Source organism: Bactrocera oleae, chromosome 2 (genome assembly GCF_042242935.1).
Source record: "Bactrocera oleae isolate idBacOlea1 chromosome 2, idBacOlea1, whole genome shotgun sequence".
Classification (NCBI taxonomy): Eukaryota; Metazoa; Arthropoda; class Insecta; order Diptera; family Tephritidae; genus Bactrocera; species Bactrocera oleae.
Genome location: NC_091536.1, coordinates 77,295,499 through 77,309,502, shown reverse-complemented (window position 1 = coordinate 77,309,502; position 14,004 = coordinate 77,295,499). Strand labels below are relative to the sequence as shown.

The window sequence follows — 14,004 nt, the reverse complement described above, 5'->3', positions numbered from 1 at the left end:
AAGCAGGTCTCAACTTACTTAGTACAATAATTTTGATGATTTAATATTTGTAGTTGCTAACCCATAATACTAGATTCAAAAAACATTGTTTTTCTGTTTGAATTGTTGTGCCAGTATTTTACAAAAATTTCTGTAAGCATTGCTGGGCACAAATTTCTCAGCCACCCAGCAATTAGTGCATAGAACAAGTAGGCAGAACCAAAAAAAAACAGGGAAAAGCTAGTTAAAAACGGTATCCTTCTACCACTATAGTATGGTTATTCTTCAATAATTTTTTAGAAGTGCAACCAACAATATGTTATCATCTATTTGGCTACTTAGATTCATCTCAGTAAAGCAAACTTTACTGCGACGAACCGACTCTCCAAAAAGGAGAAAGAAGTATTTAAATTTCCTAAAGCATTTCAAAGCTGTCCTGGCAGTCTAAAATTAGAGTAAACAAGAAAAACCGGTAACTTTAGCTGCAAAGCTATTATACCTTCTAAAGTTGAATTTTTTTACAGCATAAAAAAGGTATAAAAAACATCTTTATCTGGATTTTGATCGCTCCGTTTGTATGCCAGCTATATATATGCTATAGTAGACCGATATCTCCGGTTCCGACAAATGAGCAGCTTCTTTGCGAGAAAATGACATACACAAAACTGCACATCAATATCTCAAAATTTTAGTTTATGTATATACAAGCGGACGGAAGGACAAACACAACTCGTAACGCTGTTCTTTTATATACACACTGTTACGGGTATAAACATATTTTCTCTCGAGAGTGAGTCTCTTCAAGATTATCTCACAGAATAATTTTCCCTACTAAAGCAAGTCAGCTTTAAATATGAGTGGAAAATATATATGTATTTGCAAACCCTTATATTCGAGCGATATAAGCCTTAATTTATACTAGCGCATGGTACGTACTATCTACTGCCATTGTTTTCAAGAATATTTGTTAACTAATTACTGAAATTTTTTTAAGAATTTCAATGAGCAAGTATTATATATAGAGCACTATATGTCATAAAAAAATAGCTTTACTTATTCGTTTTATAACGATTTATTATTTTTTTAAAATTTGTTGGATAAAAAAACATGTTTTTAAAAATTAATAAAAAAAGATGGTTTGCCGAAACCCGGGATTGAACCGGGGACCTTTAGATCTTCAGTCTAACGCTCTCCCAACTGAGCTATTTCGGCGCACACAAATAAAGTAGCCGAATGCTTAACTGCTCACACACAGCAAATATTCTTGCTTATGTATGTGTGCATACTTATGCACACGAGTGTGGGACAATGTGGTGAACGAACCAGCAATGCTTATTCCTATCAGCAGTTCGTTTATTCATCGGTGGTTGTTATTGTAATGTGTTTTTTTGTGATGTGATAGCAGCGCTGTTGATTCTATTAATAAGAACTGTTCTACTATTAAATTTTCTATATACCTAGTATATACATACATATGTATGTATGTATGTATATTCAATTATAACATTAGTTTAGTAAATTAATTCTATGTGTATATTTATATGCTTACGAGTATATTGTTTTGTAGAATTCAGGAGATATATTCACTTGTGTATTTCCAAAAATTGAATTTAAATATAATATATGTACATATGTATATTGTAGTTACATATGTGTGTATATTTGCGAATATTTTTCGATTACTTGAAGCCGATATGGCAAATAGTCTCGGAGATATGAGCTTGTTTGTAAGAATTTTTTAACTGAGTGTAATCTGCTCCGAAAACTCTAAAAGCGTTTTTCTCGAAACGCTGCTTTCAGAATCCGTGACTTTCCAGACACCTTCATTCGAAAGTTTTCATGGCGATCAATTACGACATCAAGGGAAACTCAAAGTGAATCGCGGATCATCAAAGTGCATTCAATTCTGTAAATGTAATTTTTTTCAATTATTTCTAATATTGAACACTATGTATGTAGGTACATTGATCCTGTAGCCAAGTCTAGTCCACACCCGAGGTATGCTTCGGTTCATTGTCATGCTGAAACTGCCGAACTAAAGGCATGTTCCATTCAGCATGATTAAGCATTACATCTTCTAAAAGGTAATAACGTAATAACGGTCTCTGATTACCCGAACCCAAAACAGCGGTCCGACTTCGTACCATCAGAAACATCCCCATATCATGATCTCCGTATTTGAAAGTTTTTATCGTGTATCAAGGATTTATTTTAGCATTATTCGGACGTCGAACTCAAACTTTTCCATCGTTTTCTACCATATTTATTTTGGATTCGTCGGACAAAAGAATATTACGCCACTTTTTTACACTTCTTTCAACGGTCCCATTGATATGTGCTGAAGCAAAATCTATCTGATGCTGTCTTTTTGTCAACATTGGGACTTTCTGGACCAACCTTCCGAAGAAAATCCTTCCTACAGAGGACTTGAAAGGCTCGCGTCTTGATAAAATCTCTAAGTAATTGTAATCCTAAGACATCGTTTTTCGTGAACGTCCCCACAATCCACATTCTTTTGGCGGTTTCAAAGCAGTAAACACAAATTTTTGGTATCTCATATACTTTTTGCAATTTCCCTTTAGGTATAACCGTTATTTTGCCAATTTTTTATGAGCTTACGCTCTGCTGATGGGCAATGCTTTCCTCGGCCCGTTTCATCTACAAATAATACTTGTAATTAATTGTAATAAAATGTAAAAATAAAAGATTATACTTACCATATAATTTTTACTACATAACGCCTATAATTGACATTTTTATTCCTTGATTATATTTTTTTGTCACGAGAACACAAGCACATTGTTGCTAAATTTGAGCACAAAGATAATAGTAAAATGTAAGAGAGTGATTTAAAAGTGTATTTAAAAAGAAAAATATTGTAGGAATCGATTACAGGAAAAACGTATCGGAAATCTATCGGCCAAGTAATAAAGATTGTTAATTATTTTGGAACCATCCACTTGATTATATTTTATTGTTTGTAACTGTACATACTATAAAAATTGCGTGTCACGTTTTCACCGGGGCAAACTCCTAAATTACTAAGCCGATTTTAATAAAATTAAGCACAATGTGTCTAGTTTTATCTAACTGAAAAGTCAAAACAATTCATATATGAAAATAAAAAATTATTTCTACACATAAATGTGTTCAAAATTAAAAAAAAAATTATTATTATTAAAATTTAGAGTAAACGGCAAATGAAAACCCCATTTTTTTCTTCGAGAAATTTTTGTATAAAAGGTTTTCAAAATTAAAATTTTTTAAAACTAAAATAAATGATAGTTTAAAAAAACACGCTTTAAAGGAATTGTTACACCACCTCCTATAAATCTCTTCCCTACCATTTTGTTTATGAAAATTAATGCTTATGGCGCATTTATTTCGTCACTTATCGCACTTTTAGTATATTTTAAAATAACTGTTATTTGGGGGTTGGGCCCATTTTCACAAACAAACAATTTAGTGGGCGTGGTTACACCGACCTTTAAAATAATGGGAAACTGTTATCAAATTATTATTATTAATAAAAGCGTATTAAAAAAGTACAATCCCTTGGATTCTTATACCAGAAATAACGTTTTCGCCTTTATTTGCAAATAATAATTGTATTTGATTGGATAATTTATTATAAAAGCATTTAATATAAGCCATAGACACATCAAAGTTATTAATATGCATATATAAAACATTGGTTGCGTATAGGTTGTACCCTGCTAAGGACAGTTACTTTTTTTACAAACTTGGTAAAACAGTTTCCTGATCTAAAGCCAGCATATTTCTATAATCTGCAGTAAGAAAAAATTCTGCTTATTATTGAAAAATGTGTTGAGTTTAATTTTCATTTTTTGAACCAAACTCCCACTTATTATAAGTTTCTAGTATTACCGGATCTCAGTTGTTATCAAAGCGTTGCTAACTCTTGAAAGTCAGCGCTACATCCGTCGTCACTTTGTTGTCTTCGTTTATGGATTATTGTATATTCGGAGTTCTTGATAGTATTATGGCCACTTACTAAAAGATGTCATTTTTCTCTTGTCAAAAAAGTTCGAAGAGAGTTTAAAACCTTTTAAAATAAAAGTTTTTTATAATTGCTTTTATTTGTTGACTATTTGAACATCTATGGGTAAAGAGTTCGCGGCTAGTCCAGCTGTGTTTTTGTTTGGTACCTTATTACAATATTTTTGAATACTTTGCTGTAAATATTATAAAATCCGGAACCAAGCTAACCAAGTTTTTCAATTGGAATCTAAATATGTATTTTTTTTTAGTTTAAAGAAGCAAGATTTTCACATAAGATAATTCATTAGCCGTCTAGCTTTATCATTTTGATCGGAACTTAGGTATATAGTATATAGGATTAGAATATCTCTCTATGTTCCATGCTTATAAAGTATATAGCTGCCATATAAGCTGACCTATCAAAATCAAGATAAGATTCAGCTGAAGTTAACGTTTTTTCTAATTTTTCCATGCTTATGATGGCAAAAGAAATGTGTTAAGTTTATTTTAATTTTAAGGTTTATAAACGATATTAAAACAAGTACCAGTCAATCCCATCACACTCCGTGATTATTATAGACCTCAACATGCTGACAATTTGAATTTAAATTTAGCATTACAACGAAAGAACAAAACAATCAATAATCGCAAGAAGTTCAAGCGCGCCCAACAACAAAATCAATACCGAGAATTGCCCCCAACAGCGAGTTCACCTCCGGCCACCGCTCAAACACTCATACCTACATACCATACTTACAAATGAACAACACTAATAATATTGACAGAAGCGAAAGATATCAACTGTATGCAGCTAAAACAACTACAATAAAAACAACAACAATTGCCACAAAATTGCAGCGCTAACACACAATTACAAAAGTTACAAGCGCGCATAGTTGGTGTACAACAAACATTCCATCCAACAAATAAAATAAACACAAATAATTACAAACAACAAAAACAAAAGGCGAAAAAGAGGAGTGCAAAAGCTAACAGCAGCAGCAGCAGCAGAAGATATCACCAACAAAACTGCCAGCAACACCCAAAACCTGAAGTGAAATGAAGTACTCGGCTGGCGAATACCTACGACTCCTCGACGAATGCCCAACCGTGGATGCCATGCCGCCAGCCCATTTGAGTAGGTTGTTGTAGCACAATGTTGTTGTAGTATGATCGCATTCAAGGTGGTGTATACAGCGTTAAGTTACAACAAACCCAACGAGTGTTGTTGTATTTGTTGCATATGTTGGGGCTAGCTATCTCGAGAGGTACATATGTATTACCAACAAAAATATGTCCGCCTGTAATTCTGTCTGTGTATGCTTTGTGGTCGTGCAAACAGCCAACACTAGTTGTTGTTGTTGCTATTGCTCCTCAGCTAGTAAAGTTTGCGCTGCTGCTGTTGCTGCGGCAGCTGCTTCCCTGAGCTTGGCGGTCATTGCCCCGCCGTGACGTCACCGGTTCAATGGCAAAATGTGACCCAGATTGTCTGTGGCTGCACAACCACCGCCTCGCGACGATCACAGCTCAGTTCCGCTCAGCTCAACACAACTCAGCTGAAGCAGAGTGTTTGGGCCTAGAGCCTAGCCCAATGTGGCTTAGCCCGTTTCACACACGAGCTTACAAACACTTGCAGTCAGTTGACTACACAGCATGTCATTGTTACAACAACATTTTCACAGAGCAGATGAACAGAGTTGCAAGGCAGAATGTAGCAGAGCAGAGCGTCGTGTATGGAGGCATCTCTTAGTAGTGAAATTCAGAAATCTTTCGTTGAGTTGGAACATTTCCGCATTGATAGTTGTTGCGTTTTTTGCTTTTGCTATTGTTGTATACTTTTAGAACTTGTTGCGACAAACCGCTAAGAGCGCGGCTACTACACAACTTAGACTACTAATAGAAGAGTACTAGTAGTTTGGAACCTCCATGACACCTCTTCCGCATGGAGAAAGTGAGCAAAGCGAAACTAATCTGTATTTCGTTGTAACTGTGAGTAAGCAACACAAGAGAGTGAGTAATTGTGTTCGGTATAGTGGCGCACAATCATATGGTTGTCACCCGACAATACCATGCACGAAGCAGCTGAGCTGTCCGATCAGCGATAAGAAAACGCTTTTATGACTTTTCAAATGCTAGCAATAATTAAGAGCTTTTATTATCTTCGCCTGCGCTCGAGTGTCGCTTAACAAGTTTTTAACTCTTTGAACAAATTTGTTTACAAACACTCTCCTCAACTCTCCTGAATTGTGTACTATACATTTGTGGGCATAAAAGTGATCATATGATATGATGAGCGGCTTAACGCTCTGCACGAGAGCGCAGCTTGTCATATGTGTATATTTTATGCAGCTGTTATAAAAATGTAATGGATCGTTTATTTCCGATTTAAAGAATACAAATCACCGTGTTTACTGGAATTGCTCATAACTTGACTTCAATTGAGGGAGTGCGGTCACGATTTAATGAAATGACAGTAGCGAACAGAATAACGTTTGCAATTAAGATTTTTGGAATTTACGGGGTGAGAAAATATGAACTAATCAGGGTAATCTTCTAAGCGCTAAGTAGCTCCTAGATTTCAGAGAAATTGAACTAAAACTATATCTTTTTGTCGAGCCCACAATTTGTTATAGATTTTTTATTGTATAAATGAGGCCATACATTCGTAACTATTGTAAGAACTTTGTAATATAATATAGCTTTAACACCACCAATTGTTCAAATTTAATATTTTTAACTTATAAATTGTAAAGATAATTTAAATTTGTTTTGTCCATGAAAGCTATAAGACCGTATAGTTCTCAACAAGCTTTACTGGCTTTGATTGTCTTCTTCAAATTTGTGACAGACATTTAAACATATTCGATATGAACTTTTGTTTATACCAAATTTTTCTGAAACTTTTTCATGAAATGTTTCAGTGTTGATATACCTGTGGAAATATACACTTATCTAAATCCTCTAATTAAGCGATGGTAACTCTGAAGTATCCCAAAATGTCCATTAGAAGATCCCGTACACCATACTCTGCATAACCCAGACGAGCATTCGGCCTAATTCCATCTACCCATTATAACTCGATATAAGAGTTTTCTTTAAAGAAGTTTCCAATTTCTTTGGTTGTAAGGCATTAGTTTAAATTTATAATTTATATATTTGTCAATATTGGTTTCTCTCCATAATATATAGAAAATTACGAGCGAAGGCTAACGTGATCTATGTTTTTTTCTATTAAATGGTGTACTTTTCTCTGTTCGCTAACGTACACATACAGTATGTAAATGCTTGGTCACAGCAACACTTCGTTAGCTCTTTAGCATCAACATTGTATTGATTATAATGCTTGGGGCAACTCAATCTGCGGATATGTAATTTAATGCTCGTATGTGTTGCGCACCTAAGAGTTTTGCGCTATTTCCTAAAGCAACTGAGAAAATTTATTTATCGATAACTTAAAACAGAAACTTGTTGGAGAAGATGGGGGCAGCATTAAAAAATTGATATTCGTTAACAAGTTTATTTTGTATTTATGAGATTATGATTTGTGACTTCAATAATGGAACGGAGTGCTTAGATTTAGAAATTTATTTGAAACGGATAGGAGATAGAAATAATGATAAAAGTACCGATTTTTAGCATTGTTACAACTATTTAGCTAATGAGAAGGTGTGTTTTCTCTAAAACTTAAAAAAAAAATTATACCGGGTGACAGTGATAGTTGAAAAATAATAAGTTTAAGATTACTACTAGTTAGAAGAAACGCCGTTGTTAGACACCTCAGGTGTTATATCCACTTGTGCATTTTAAAAAATATCTAATTTTTTTACATATATGTAGGTACATACACATATCGAAAATTTAAGTTGTATCTTTAAATAGTTTTGTAGATATGATAAAGTGTCGAGTTCTCGGTCCCATGAATGAAAGCTCAGGATGGAGTCGTTCTCCATGAAGTCAGCATTATAAGTTAAGATAGATAGAATATACTTTGATAGGTCGAAGAATTAGAAGAAATACGTTGAACGGGAAATTTTTTGTGAGACTGCGTTGGTATATCTACAGAATTTATCTTTAGAGTCGCTAATATAATATATAATATCAGGCTTACAGCTTACAGGCTTACAGACAAAAATTATATTATTGAATCACATAAAGACAGTTTTAATTAGCAATATTACATATTAACAATTATTTCATTACAAATAAAAACAATAACAACAATAAGCATATAATCAGAGTTTTCCAACTATTGTTGAGTCTCACACACATCACTTATCTCTAAAGTGACATAATAGCAATTATATATCACAATTATTACAAAATAAGGAAGTTGCAACGGTAATTAACTGTTTAATTAGTAATTATAAATAATTACTAATATTAACAGGTATGTGTCCCTCCTATAAATAATGGATATCAGTAGCTACGTAGATTAGGTTCATAGGAAAAATTCATTAAATTTGTTATTTGTTTGATATAAATGTGCGCTTTTCCAATGAACCTATTTTTTTTTTTTTTTTTTTTTTTTGCAAAATTATGAAAACTAAATAATAGCTTTTATTTGAGAAATGAGCTTTTATTTCCAGGGCACCTCTCATGTAAGATGCATCTCTTAACGAACTTTTCAATATTCTTCGCATTTTCCTTCTGCTTCTTTTTCTGTTTGTAGATAGATACTATAACTAACAATGCGATAAAATCATTAATTCGCTATAAATAAGATATCCGCGATTTCAAGTTTCTTACATAAAATGTGTTTACAAAATATTACTAAAGATACAATTGGACCGAATACTCTCGAACGCACACTCGTATATCGTTTTGAATTTTCGGATTTTTTGCAAAGCGTTGTGCTCATAGTTCTTCCTTGTTGTTGCATAATGACCGCCTCAACCACTCATTCATATTGACTCAAATGGTGTATTGCAACATAAGTGTGTTTTTATTGCCTGCATTTTGCTTTTCTTTATCAGTTGGATAAACGCATGTCGGAATTACATACCCGATTCGCACTGCAATGATATTCGCAACATTTGAGTGCACAGTTCGTGCCCGCTTTGACCAATTCGGATTACTATTATTAAAGTAAAATTGTTATTATTTACGTGGTATAGTGATTGAATGATGAAATTAACATTATATGGAAGATATATAAAAATTTCTAAGACCAGTGATAGATGGCTTTTTATTTCGACAATTTTGTTTTAGATTACAGCACCTTGAGTTAAGACTTTCAACATTAAAAAAAAATATATCGATAGTTGTCTGAGAATCAGTTAAAATTACAAGATAAATCGGTCAGCTGTTCTCATATAACCGCTGCTTAATTATTAGTACAATTGACGTATTACTAAAGAAATGGAAGCAAATTGTGTGATGGAAATTTATTGATTGAATTTTTTGCTTTTCCTACCAACCTACAGGGTACCTGATCATTACACTCTGAACAGGTTAATTAAATTTGGCACGAAGTTGATAACATTCAGACAATGCTACAATCTTCGAATATATTGCTCAGATCGGACCATCATGTGCAACCAAAGTTAACGTTTTTTCTTATTTTTTAATATAATGAGTCCATATGCGTAAAATCCGAATAAAATATTTTTTAGCGTTTGTTTGGTTAGCTCCATCTCATATTATTATGTCGTCTATTTATTGCAATTACAGATTCGTGCAATGAATGCCGCAGTGCTGCGTGTTATTTCTTAACTCGGTTTAATATTTTATATAGTCAGTAGTAGTAGCAAAGTAGTACTATATATAATAACTATAAATATTGTAATAATAAAAACCCAATGATTACCCTCGTCGCGCCCAACCGACGCGAGGGGCGCAATCCGCATACGCGCGGAATTAGCCGAGTCAGAAAAGGCAAGAGAGTTTTTTAAGTGTTGAGATCTAAAAATGCTCAGCTACAGAAACAAAAATTTCAACAGCCAAGATTTAAAGTTACAATATAATAAATTGTTACATTTTCATTTATTAAGAGAAAACATTAAAGTCTTTTTGAAAAGTGAGTCAGATAAGTCAAATGTGCTGGAATGAGAATTAAAATCATGACATATACGGCGGAATAGCTCGTTTAGTTCAAAATTTGATCTACAGGATTTTAGCAGTAAAGGTCTAAACTGCCTCGAAAGGCGAACCGGGATATTAAATTTAATTTCAGACAGGAGAAAAGAACTGCAAACTGTTCCATTCAAAATTTTTACTAAGAATATTATGCCAAGCATTTCCCTACGACTAGAAAGTGTAGGTAGATTAATATGTTTTAAACGACTAGTGTATGACTGTAGACTTACCCTAGAACCCCATCGGTAATGTCCTAAGCCGAAAAGTAAAAATTGTTTTTGAACAGACTCTAACTTGTCAGAATGGATTTGGTAGCTAGGGTTCCATACAACAGAGCCATATTCCAATATAGGTCTAACCAAAGTTGTATAAAGTGTTTTAGTAATATACGGATCTCTAAATTCTTCAGACCAACGTTTAACAAAACTGAGGACAGCTTTTGCTTTCAAGACCATGGTATCAATATGAAGAATAAAATTAAGCTTAGGGTCTATATTAACTCCCAAATCAACATAGTTAAAAACTTGCTCTAGAATATAACTTATTTATAAAAATTACAAAAAGCTTATGGTATATTATAAGAATCTTACTTGGAATAAAATATAAATATCCACTAGTGGAAAAATATAGAAAATTTTATTCGGATAGTGACCGATCTTACCGATTATTGAAGTGATCACATGAGTAGTTGACTTCAAAGGCGAGATACGAGTAAATCGTTGACAGGCAGCAAGTAAATGAGTAAAACCAGCTAAAGCAACAGTCAGGCTGGACAACGCACTTATCATTGTCGACTTATCGCTCAAGAATGCAGTTTTATATTGAACATTTTCAGGTGTCGCAATTATCACAGTTATACTTAAGTACACTGCTAGGCATAAACTTAAAATGCACTAATCACTTGCCTTAAAGTGGTGCATATAAAATATTGCTGACTCATTTATGTTGACTAACTAAGATTTATCGACGCAAAATTCACTTCCCAGTTATTAATTATTTTTTCTACTATTAACTGCTAAAGTTATTCTCATACTGAATCAGGCAATAAAAGTCACTGCTACAAAACTTGCTTAAGTGAATTGACTGCCTCTAAACTTCGCCCATTTTTTGCGCACCTTTTAAAAAAAGAGAAAACGGGTATCCGGTAACAGGAAAAATTTTTATCTAGTTTGTATTATTTGTAATCATACGATCATCATTTTATGCGATAATTTTAGTGAAGAAAACTATTTTTTAGGTGGATCTTTACCTATAAAGAATAACACATGTTTGCAAGCTTGCTTGTTAATACTGCAGCTAGTCTTAGACTCCCATGCATCCAGAAAGAGTTAATATTGGGAGAGGTCTGCAAGCAACAGAAAAAAAATGTTTCACCACTGTTTTTCCCCACATCAACGGAATGGTGCAGCGAGTCTAGCAGCGTGTGAAATTATCTCTTTAGTAGGAAAAATTTGGATTAATGGGCGTGTTAGTATAGATATGTGATTTCACTCCATTGATACGGTCACCTATGTTGGAAAAAGGTGTCAAAATTAAACCGACAAAATTGTTCAGTATCTCTAAAAATCACACTATATAGCTTATTGTTTCATAATATGATTGATATCTCTGCTTGAACATCGAGGCGTAGGCATCGATCCACCACACTCCAATCAGAAAAGAACCAATTCTAGTTAACTGTTAGCTGGATGTTAAGATGTTGTATATAGCACCAAGTACCATAAAGCTAATGTTTTGCTGTAGCTTGTTTTTCCCAGCAATTACTGTTCTAAAACAACATTTCCCAATTTTTTTTTTTAAAGGAATGCCGCTCAGGTTAACTTCCTTTTCCGTATAAAAATGTGTATCCATTTCGTTGACGCTGAACCGAACATACTCAAAACGATATAAGAAATGCCTGTATACCATAAATTAACTTCTAATGAGAATTCTGCATTTCGGTCGAAATAAGTGTCCACCTCGAAACTATTTTAAATGCGGTCATTGCGCATAGCGCTAGCAAATTTGAAAATTGATTTATTACATATTCTCGTATATATATGTTTATAATTTTAATAATAAATGATTAACACAGTTTGAAAATAGAAAAAATCTCATTACAATCATGGCTTATTACCGCGCAAGAATATGTTGCAACGCAATCTCAGTTTAATTTACTTTCCATTAGAGAACTCAAATATATCTAAGCCAAACTACGGCATCTCTCATCTAATAATGAGCGGAATCGAACTACAGTTCCACAGAATACGACTATATTGGTGCCTCCAATTGGCTTTTTACCATATAGGTATATAGGATATAATACTAAGTGGGCATCTCCTTTTTAGCAGATTCATTATTAAAAATTAATGATGTCAGCCCAGAGCTTCGCTTATTCACAAGATGCAGAATATAGCAACTTTTGCTGGTCAGGTTCACTTACTAGTTAGGTTAGTCTGGATAGGGTATACTATATTTGCCACGAAGTTTGTAACACCCAAAAGGAAACGTCGGAGACCCTATAAAAAAAATATTTATATATAACTAATAAGCGTGACGAGCTGAGTCGATTTAGCTATGTCCGTCTGTCCATTCGTTTGTTTTTATATACGCGAACCAGTCCTTCAGTTTTCGAGATATCGATTTCACACATTCTTTTCTAAAGGCTGCTTTAACATATAGCTGTTATTAAACTGATTGATCAAAATCAAGACCTTGTATGGAAAACTTTTTTATTTAACGAGGTCAGTTACATTTTCTGTTTGATACCGAAAGAAAATAAACCTTTACTTAACTTATTTCATTTTATAATTTCTTTATCATACCTTTATGGTGGCATTTGGGCCGTTAAATGCGTCCTATGAAAAAATTTCGCTTAAATACCATAATTAAATTAATGTTCAATTATGTACGTGCGGCCATAATAATCAAATAACACGAAGACTTAATGTCTGCACATGATTTTTAATTAAATCAACGCTGCATGACAGCCCGCCATAGCCACACTGACTTCACTGCCGAATGGACGACAAATACACATACAAAAGATGTTTTTTCATACAGTCATACATATATATATACATACATGCAATATGTAGATGTGTTTGTTGGGAATGTGTGAGCCTGTAAAAGCTCCAAAATACAACAACACACATTTGTGGCACATACGCAAGCATGTTGCGATTGATCAAAAACCGGCCGCAGACATATATCATTGCTTAAAAAATGCCCTAAGGCCCGATAGGCCCTTTACGGTCATCACTTACACACATGCATACATATGAACAAGCATGACATGCAGCAAGCGCTCGCTCGGCTTGGCGAAGTTGCGATGATGAGACCTAAGACAGCCGCAGCTTATTACATGAGAATAATTTGAGGCGCAACAACAACAAGCACACACACAACTAACGGTGGTGGCGTGAGGGTAGCAATTTTTTTGGGTGTCTTGTCTTGAACTTGGCGTTCGAACTGTCGAAAAGACATTACTTACATACTTGCCTGCATACTTACATGCGCCCAGACCCTTTGTGGCAACGGCGTACGAAGTAAAGGCGTGTAAAGAATAACCAGCAATAACAGTATTTCTCTGCCTTTCGCAGTTGCCTTGTTCATTACAAGGGCTTACGTTGTCTTTTATTATTATTACTATTTTTTCTCATTTTTTGCTGATTTACTTGCATCGAGCAATCGCCAAAAATTTCCATTGCGGCGCTGACTGCGACTTCTTGCAGCTGTCAACTTAGCACGCCGCGGAAGCAATGAGGTCGGTCGGCGGTTTGTAAAAAGTGCGAACCCCCAAAATGGCATGCAATTGGTTTGAAAGCGTCGCTGGCGTGGCAACATACGCCAGCGCGCACTTACACTCCAACTTTGTTGGCTTTGCAGTGCGCTTACAAGCGCTGGCGGCTTTGGCTTTTCGCTTCAGCCCAAAACCTTTGTATGCTTGGTCGTCTTTTGGTTTTTTGG

At 34.3% G+C, this 14,004-nt stretch overlaps 1 non-coding gene across 1 annotated transcript; it reads right to left on the bottom strand.

The window, feature by feature from the left end:
• Positions 1 to 1,118: 1,118 nt before the first annotated feature.
• Positions 1,119 to 1,191, bottom strand: TRNAF-GAA (transfer RNA phenylalanine (anticodon GAA)). The gene has a single exon. It is a non-coding gene; the product is annotated as a tRNA-Phe (tRNA).
• Positions 1,192 to 14,004: the final 12,813 nt, after the last annotated feature.